General features: G+C 45.5%; 1 protein-coding gene across 1 annotated transcript in view; it reads right to left on the reverse strand.

Annotated features, from left to right (window-relative positions):
• Window positions 1-8,068, reverse strand: part of LOC139163114 (zinc finger protein RFP-like) — a 182,952-nt gene that overhangs the window by 47,490 nt on the left and 127,394 nt on the right. The window lies entirely within an intron of this gene.

Consider the following 8,068-nt stretch of genomic DNA (forward strand, 5'->3'; position numbering starts at 1 on the left):
GATGAGCAGAGTGGGGGGGACAAAAACAGGAGGCAGGGACTCATGGAGCTCAAGAAAGGCTCTTTTCACCCTGCTTCGTTGGGACTCGCTCCCCCGACTCTGTTCGCCTCAGCTTTGTCTGGCCACCGCTTTTTTTTTTTAAGCCTTAATATTTTGGATTCTCGTAATGGGCTTGCAAGCATTATTGGCTTTTCCATTGATTCCTATGGGAAACATTGTTTCATCTTACGAACTTTTCACAGAGGTATTACTGTATATATATATATGCCGCCCAGTCCTGAAGTGACTGCTGCTCAGACACTATACATTTCCGCCCACACACACAAAAAATAAATAGAGGGAACACTGGTCAGAGGGATGACAAACAGGCTGGGACCGAGACAGGGAGAGCCTGAGTGCTTGGAAAAAGGGGGACAGAGGGTCCCTGGACATTGGCAGCCCCATCAGATAATTCTGGGATTTGAAGTCCACAAGTCTTACAATTGCCAGAGTTAGCGAACTCTTATCAAGGTGATGTTTAAAAAAAACAATGAGTCTTCCAGTCCTGGATGGGGTGTTTGGAAGCTGAACTCCCTTCACACAAGAGGGTTAAATTCTTGGAGGGGAAGACACACGCAAGGTCTCTAATTGAAGCTCTTCTTCTTCTCCATCCTTCCTTCCTTTCCCCCTTACAGAGAATGTAACTCTGGATCCATGTGCAGCCAATCCTAACAGCCTTGAAATCTCCAGAGATCAAAAAAGCATCCTAAACTTTCTGCTAGGTAGAGCAGTGTATCCTCCTACTTACCCATACATCCAAAGATATGGATATAATCCTTTTGTCCTTGGCTGCCAGATGTTCTCAACTGGGAGACATTTCTGGGAAGTAATTGTAGGGGATGGAACAGGATGGGGTGTAGGGGTTGCCAAAAAGCCAGAGAATGTACCAAATGTTTATCTGCCGACCAGCTACTGGCAGATTGGGGAATGGAAACAGAAATGGAAATACATGGCCAAGTCTCCATCAGGATGCTCTGATCTGGTCCTGACTGAGAGGCCCACGAGAATCCGGGTCTATCTCAACTGCGAAGGGGGACAAGTGAGCTTTTTTGATGCTAGGACATTAACTCTGCTCCATACATTCTCTGATACTTCCTTGGTTGGAGAGACCCTTTGGCCCTGTTTCTATTTCGCCGAGGATTCCCGCATGACCCTCCCCTAAGAAAGGGGACCTCCATAAGCAACACTTTGGAAAAATCCCATTTGCCAAGCAGGGATCTCTGAAAGCCTTTAACACAGAAGTTACTTAGCTTTTTACTACTTCAGCTTCCTTTATTGTGTATTCTGTGCCACACCAAATTGCCTGGAGTTGTGTAGCCTTGGAAATTTAAGGAATGGGTCAGTCAATCAATCTAAGAAAGTGGGGTGTGCACTATAAGCTTGATAAGATGTAATGTCATATGTTTAGGTGTATCAGTATTAAAGATAGCTCATGTTACAGTCAAACCCATAAATCATGGACTTTCGATGTCCATCACAGTTCTCCTGCCCATTTATGTACCTTGCTTGTTTGTTTAATGTTTAGTTGCAACCTGTGATTGTAATTTTATGGTTGTCTCATGGGTTATAGTTCATTCCTTTGCAATTTTATGTCAATAAATGTATTTCTATCTCATTTTTGCCAATATGAGATTTTATTTCTACTTTAGAGTGGCGTTGTTACTTTGATGTTTTGTGAAATCAAACAAATCAGTGATTATTCACTGTAATACTGTACGTACATAGAAAGCAAAGACACACAGAAGACAAAAAGAAAACATACCATCTGTTATAAACATAGGAGATGTGAGTGCTATATGAACTAAATATTTCACACGGTCAAGCCAAAATTCAAGTAGAATTGTTAATGGAATTGTAAAAATAAAATTCATTATGAAATAAATACATTAGTTGACAAGATGCCAGATAACATCCTTTAAGCCCCACTCTGCCTTATATTGAGTAGCTGTAAAAGAAGCCAATCTAGTGTGGTAGTTAAGAAATCAAGCTAGAAGCCATGAGTTCTAATCCTGTCTACGGCACAAAGCCTGCTGGGCAACCTTGGACCAGTCACTCTCACTGAGCCCTAGGAAGCGGACAATGGCAAGCCACTCCTGAACCTTTTCCAAGAGAAGTGGAGGGAGATTCCTCCAGGTGGTCACCGGGGGTCAAGCAATCTGAGGCAGATGTAATGTACAATTAATACAATATGATAATATAGAAGGAACAGTTAACATGCTTCCTGGATGAAAAACTTTGGATACTCGATACATTTAGACGACTGGGACAAACTCTGGAAAGAAAACTATAATTTAACACTATTGGTTCCTTACAAGGAAAATCTATATAAGATGCATTATAGATGGCATTTCGTTTCCGCTAGACTCGCCAAAATTTATCCCAACATAGGTCCCCTATTTTGGAAATGTAAAAAAGAACACCGAATATACTACCATATATGGTGGTCATGACAAATGGCACGAAATAGTTGGATAAAAATTAAGACTTTGCAAAAAGAAATGACCCAATGTGACATTGAAATAAGACTTGAGACCTATTTATTAGGAATTATGAGAGGACAATATACTAAACCAAATTATTATCTAATTATTCATATACTAACTGCCGCAAGATTGGCATATGGCCAAAATTGGAAAGACAAAAATCTCCCGTCAGATAACATGATAATTAATAAAATAATGGACTGTGCTGAAATGACCAGGCTTACACATGAATTACAAAACAAACAAGAGAAAAACTTCATTACCGTATGGGAAAACCTCTACAAGAGGCTAGATATCAGAAGAGATAATACAAATAAATAATTACGAAATAAAGAGAAAATTGTAAATAATAAATCTAATGAAAACAGCTGGAAATATAGTTGATAAATAGGGAAACCATAGAGATTATAATTTTCTTCTTTCAGAATTTACTAGAAATGTAAAATAAGGAAATAAGGGTGTGTTATGTAACTGGCTTGTATATATATGTATTGTACAGTGGTATTTCTCTACTGTTTTTAATGTTTTTGTTCAAATGTTATGTTTTTTCTTTGCATTTTTTATTTGTTCTCTGTTTTTTGTTGTTTAAAATTCAGTAAAAAATTTATTTAAAAAAAAACCAAAACAAATCCGAGGCAGCGCAAAACTGGTTTTGATATTGAGATGGGTGGTCAGATCTAGTTTGATCTAGTGGTTAAGGTGTCAGGCTAGAAAGAAGAAAACTCGGAGTTTAAGTCCTGCCATAGATCTGAAAGCCAGCTGGGTGACCAAGTCATTTATTCTCAGGATTGTTTTGGTGGAAATAGGAGGAGGAAGATGTTTTGGATATGTTTGCCACCTTGAGTTATTTGTAAAATATAAATAATAGCAGGAGTGAAACTGAACTCTGATGTGGTGACTTTGATTGCTAACGGCACTTCTCTGGAAAATCTCAAAGCATCTAAGCTATTGAAAACTGACCAGGGTGATTAGAGAGAGAGAGAAAGAGAGAACATTGCATGAAATCAAGATATGAGGACCAGCTATTCATTCATTCATTCATTGAGTCCTTCGGGATTGGGCAGCATAGAAGTTGAAATAAGTAAGTAAGTAAGTAAGTAAATACATTCATAGACAGACAGACAAAAAGACGATTTGTTGCACTGCCATATCTTTCCAGTTCAGAATAAACAGAATAAAAACATATAGCAATCATCTTCATATCCTCTCTAGGTGCTGAGAACAAGGAGCAAAAATGTTCCCTTCCTGAATCCAGGAGTAAGAAAAATCTTCTCTGTTCACATTCTTGGAACTCTTTGTGCTGGATGTTGTCATTAAATAAGTGGTACTTTTTAGGATTTTCCTTGTACCTTTGCCTTGTCTATTTCACAGATTTTTACCCAGGATGGAGATGGCAAATTGATCTGTATTAACAAACCATTCTAACTAAGCCTGTCAGCTGCCCTCTTATGCTTACTTGTGCTTCACTGTTATGTGGTGACAGGCTTCCATGAACCGTGGGGAGAGGGAATGAAGGGGAGAATTTCTGGGGAGATGAAAGTAAGTGGAGAAAACTGTAGAGAAATTCGTCCAGGGAGCCAGTAGGGGCCAACAATCTGAAGCAGCCCAAAGTGGCCTCGGTATTGAGATGGGCGGCCTCAGATGTACTTTGATCTAGTAGTTAAAGCACCAGGCTAGAAAGAGGGAGAATTGAGTTCAAGTCCTGCTTTAGCCATGAAAGCCAAATGGGTGACTGAACTTATCATTCTATCTCAGTCCAACCCACCTCATAGGATTGTTGTTCTGGGGAAAATAGGAGGAGGAAGATGTACTTGATATATTTGTCACATTGAGTTACTTATGAAAAGAATACAGGCAGGACACACAACAAATAATAGGATAGACAGACAGGCAGACAGACAGAAACATAGAAGATTGACGGCAGAAAAAGACCTCATGGTCCATCTAGTCTGCTCTTATAGTATTTACTGTATTTTATCTTAGGATGGATATATGTTTATCCCAGGTATGTTTAAATTCAATTACTTTGGATTTACCAACCACATGTGCTGGAAGTTTGTTCCAAGCATCTACTAGTCTTTCAATAAAATATTTTCTCATGTTATTTCTGATCTTTCCCGCAACTAACGTCAGATTGTGCCCCCTTGTTCTTGTGTTCACTTTCCTATTAAAAACAATTCTCTCCTGAATCTTGTTTAACCCTTTAACATATTTAAATGTTTCAACCATGTCCCCTCTTTCCATTCTAGTTCTCTAGATCAGTGTTTCCCAACCTTTTTGGAGCCGCGGCAGATTTTTCATATTTTCAAAATCCTGGGGAACATTGGGGGGGGGGGCGCTAAAAAAAGTTTGGATAAAAAAAATCTCTCTTCCTCCCTTTCGCTCTATTTCTCTCTCCCTCTTTCTCTCTCTTCCTTCCTTTCTCTCTCCATCCCTCTTTCTTTCTCTCTTCCTTCCTTCTTCTCTTTCTGTCTCCTCCTTCCTCTCTCATCTCTCTTTCCTTCCTCTCCCTCCCTTTCTCTCTTTCCTTTCTCTCCCTTTCTGTCTATCCTTTCTATCTCTCACCCCTTCTGCCTCTTTCATTCCCTTTCTCTCCCTCCCTTTCTCTCTCATTCTTTTCTCTCCCTCTTTCCTTTCTATCTCTCTTTCTTTTTCTCCCTCCTTCATATCTTCTTTCTCTCCCCCCTTCCTCCCTCTTTCCTTTCTCCCCCTCCCTTTCTCTTCCTTTTTCTATATCCTTTCTACTTCTTACTCTTTCTTTCTCTCCCTCCTTCATTCAATTTTCTCTCCCTCCCTTTCTCTCTCTTTCCTTTCTCTCCCTCCCTTGTTCTCCCCTGGGGCTGCCTGTGCCTGCCCTGCACCACCCAACACGGACGGACAGCCCCCGGTCGTCGGTTCGTCGCCCCCCCCCCACGGAGGGAGATCAGCCACTGGAGGGAAATCGGGCTGGCGGGGGCGGCGAATCCACCTCCCCACTCGGGTGGAGGGAGATCGGGCTGGCGAGGGCGGTGGATCCGCATCCCCAGCCACTGGAGGGAAATCGGGCTGGCGGGGGCGGCGAATCCACCTCCCCACTCGGGTGGAGGGAGATCGGGCTGGCGGGGGCGGCGAATCCACCTCCCCACTCGGGTGGAGGGAGATCGGGCTGGCGAGGGCGGTGGATCCGCGTCCCCAGCCACTGGAGGGAAATTGGGCTGGCAGGGGCGGCAAATCCACCTCCCCACTCGGGTGGAGGGAGATCGGGCTGGCGAGGGCGGTGGATCCGCGTCCCCAGCCACTGGAGGGAAATCGGGCTGGCGGGGGCGGCGAATCCACCTCCCCACTCGGGTGGAGGGAGATCGGGCTAGCGGGGGCGGCGAATCCACCTCCCCACTCGGGTGGAGGGAGATCGGGCTGGCGAGGGCGGTGGATCCGCGTCCCCAGCCACTGGAGGGAAATTGGGCTGGCAGGGGCGGCGAATCCACCTCCCCACTCGGGTGGAGGGAGATCGGGCTGGCGAGGGCGGTGGATCCGCGTCCCCAGCCACTGGAGGGAAATTGGGCTGGCAGGGGCGGCGAATCCACCTCCCCACTCGGGTGGAGGGAGATCGGGCTGGCGAGGGCGGTGGATCCGCGTCCCCAGCCGCGCGGAGGGAAATCGGGCAGGCGGGCGGGTGGCCGCGGCTCCCTGTGCGCCCCTGGAAAAGGGTGCGCGGGGGGGCATTTTGGGGTGCGTTGGCGTGCGCAGCCTACAGGGAACGGTGCCCGGGGCCGCTGCAGCCGGCAGCCTGTTTCCGCTGCCAGTGCCCTCCCACCGGGCCCCAAAGGACACTTGCCACCGACGCCATTGAAGGCGGGAAAAAGGCAGGAAGAATGAAGCTCTCTTTCTTCCTGCCTTCCTTCTTTGGGGCGCAGCAGGAGAGCGCCAGAAACCGCGGCATCGGGCAGGAGCCAGGAGGTCGGAGGCACCGGCAGCTCCCCGCCCAGCTGTCGCTGTCGCGGCACACCTGGCTGTGTCTCGCGGCACACTAGTGTGCCGCGGCACACCGGTTGGGAAACGCTGCTCTAGATGATAGACCGACAGACAGACAGACAGACAGACAGATTCCCTGTTTTCTGCAAAATAAGACATCCCTTGATAATTAACCCAATCGGGTTTTTGAGTGCATGGCAATAATGCCAAGCAATTATTTCAGGGTTCAGAAAAATATAAGATGGTCTTATTTTTAGGGAAACATGGTAGAGCAAAAATTCATGGGGGACGAGAGAGAAGGGAACAGAAAGGAGGAGGTTTTGATAGGAAGGAGGAGACCAAGAAAAGAGAGATGGTAAGAGGGAGCAGAGAAGGGAAATGGGGCCTCCACCCCACAGAATAAGGGGGGGTCAATGGATGGGGATAGGTTGAGAAAAGGAGGAGAAAGGAGGGAGGGAAAGATGGGGGGGAAAGGGAGTCAAGCAGGGGGGTCACCAGAGGAGCAGACAGAGGCAATGGTAGACAGGCAAGCAGCAGGGGAGAGGAGAGAGCAAGGAGAGTAAGGACTAAACACCACCCAACCATAGGATCGGCCTGCAGAGATGCAGAAGCAGGCGGCTGGAAGGACAAGAGTCCAGCCGAGCAGGGCAATTGGAGGTGCTTGAGCAAAGGGAGCAGAGTGGAGTGGGATCCACAAGGAATGGATTGTAGCAGGGGAAGGGGCCTGGATGGTTGAAAAAGAGGGACCCTTTCAGGAGTTGAAACCAACCAACCAACCAAAGATACTTCACCAGAAGAGCCCTTCATTCCTCTACCATTAACAGAACACCCTACAAAACTAGACTTACAATCCTGAGTCTTGAAAGCTTAGAACTACGATGCCTTAAACATGATCTAAGTATTGCCCACAAGATCATATGCTGCAATGTCCTGCCTGTCAAAGATTACTTCAGCTTCAACCACAACAACACAAGAGCACACAACAGATTCAAGCTTAATATTAACCGCTCCAAACTTGACCGTAAAAAATACGACTTTAGTACTTGGGTTGTCGAAGCGTAGAACTCATTACCGGACTCTGTAGTATCATCCCCTAACTCCCAACATGTTACCCTTAGACTATCCATGGTTGACCTCTCCAGGTTCCTAAAAGGTCAGTAAGGGGTGTACACAAGCGCACTAGAGTGCCTTCCATCGCCTGTCCTATAGTCTCTCCTATATCTTCTCTACTATATCCTCTATAACCTTCATTGTGTATTATTTTGTATTGGACAAAATAAATGAATGAATGAATGAATAAATAAATAAATAAACCAATCAATCAGAATAGAGCTGGAAGGGACTTTGGAGGTCTTCTAGTCTAGGCCCCTTGCTCAAACAGGAGACCCTATATCAGGGGTGGGCTGCTCCCCAGACGGGGAGGGGGGACTGCAGTGGGGTAGCGAAAATGGAGCTCCACCCCAGAGAAAACAATTTGCATCGAAGGATGTTGAAAGAAAATGCAGGGCATCCTGCATAAGCCACGCCCCTCCCCCATATATATATGTGTGTATATATATACACACACACACCATTTGAAACCCACAAGTCACGAA

The sequence above is a fragment of the Erythrolamprus reginae genome, chromosome 2, assembly GCF_031021105.1.
Source record: "Erythrolamprus reginae isolate rEryReg1 chromosome 2, rEryReg1.hap1, whole genome shotgun sequence".
NCBI classification, from domain to species: Eukaryota; Metazoa; Chordata; class Lepidosauria; order Squamata; family Dipsadidae; genus Erythrolamprus; species Erythrolamprus reginae.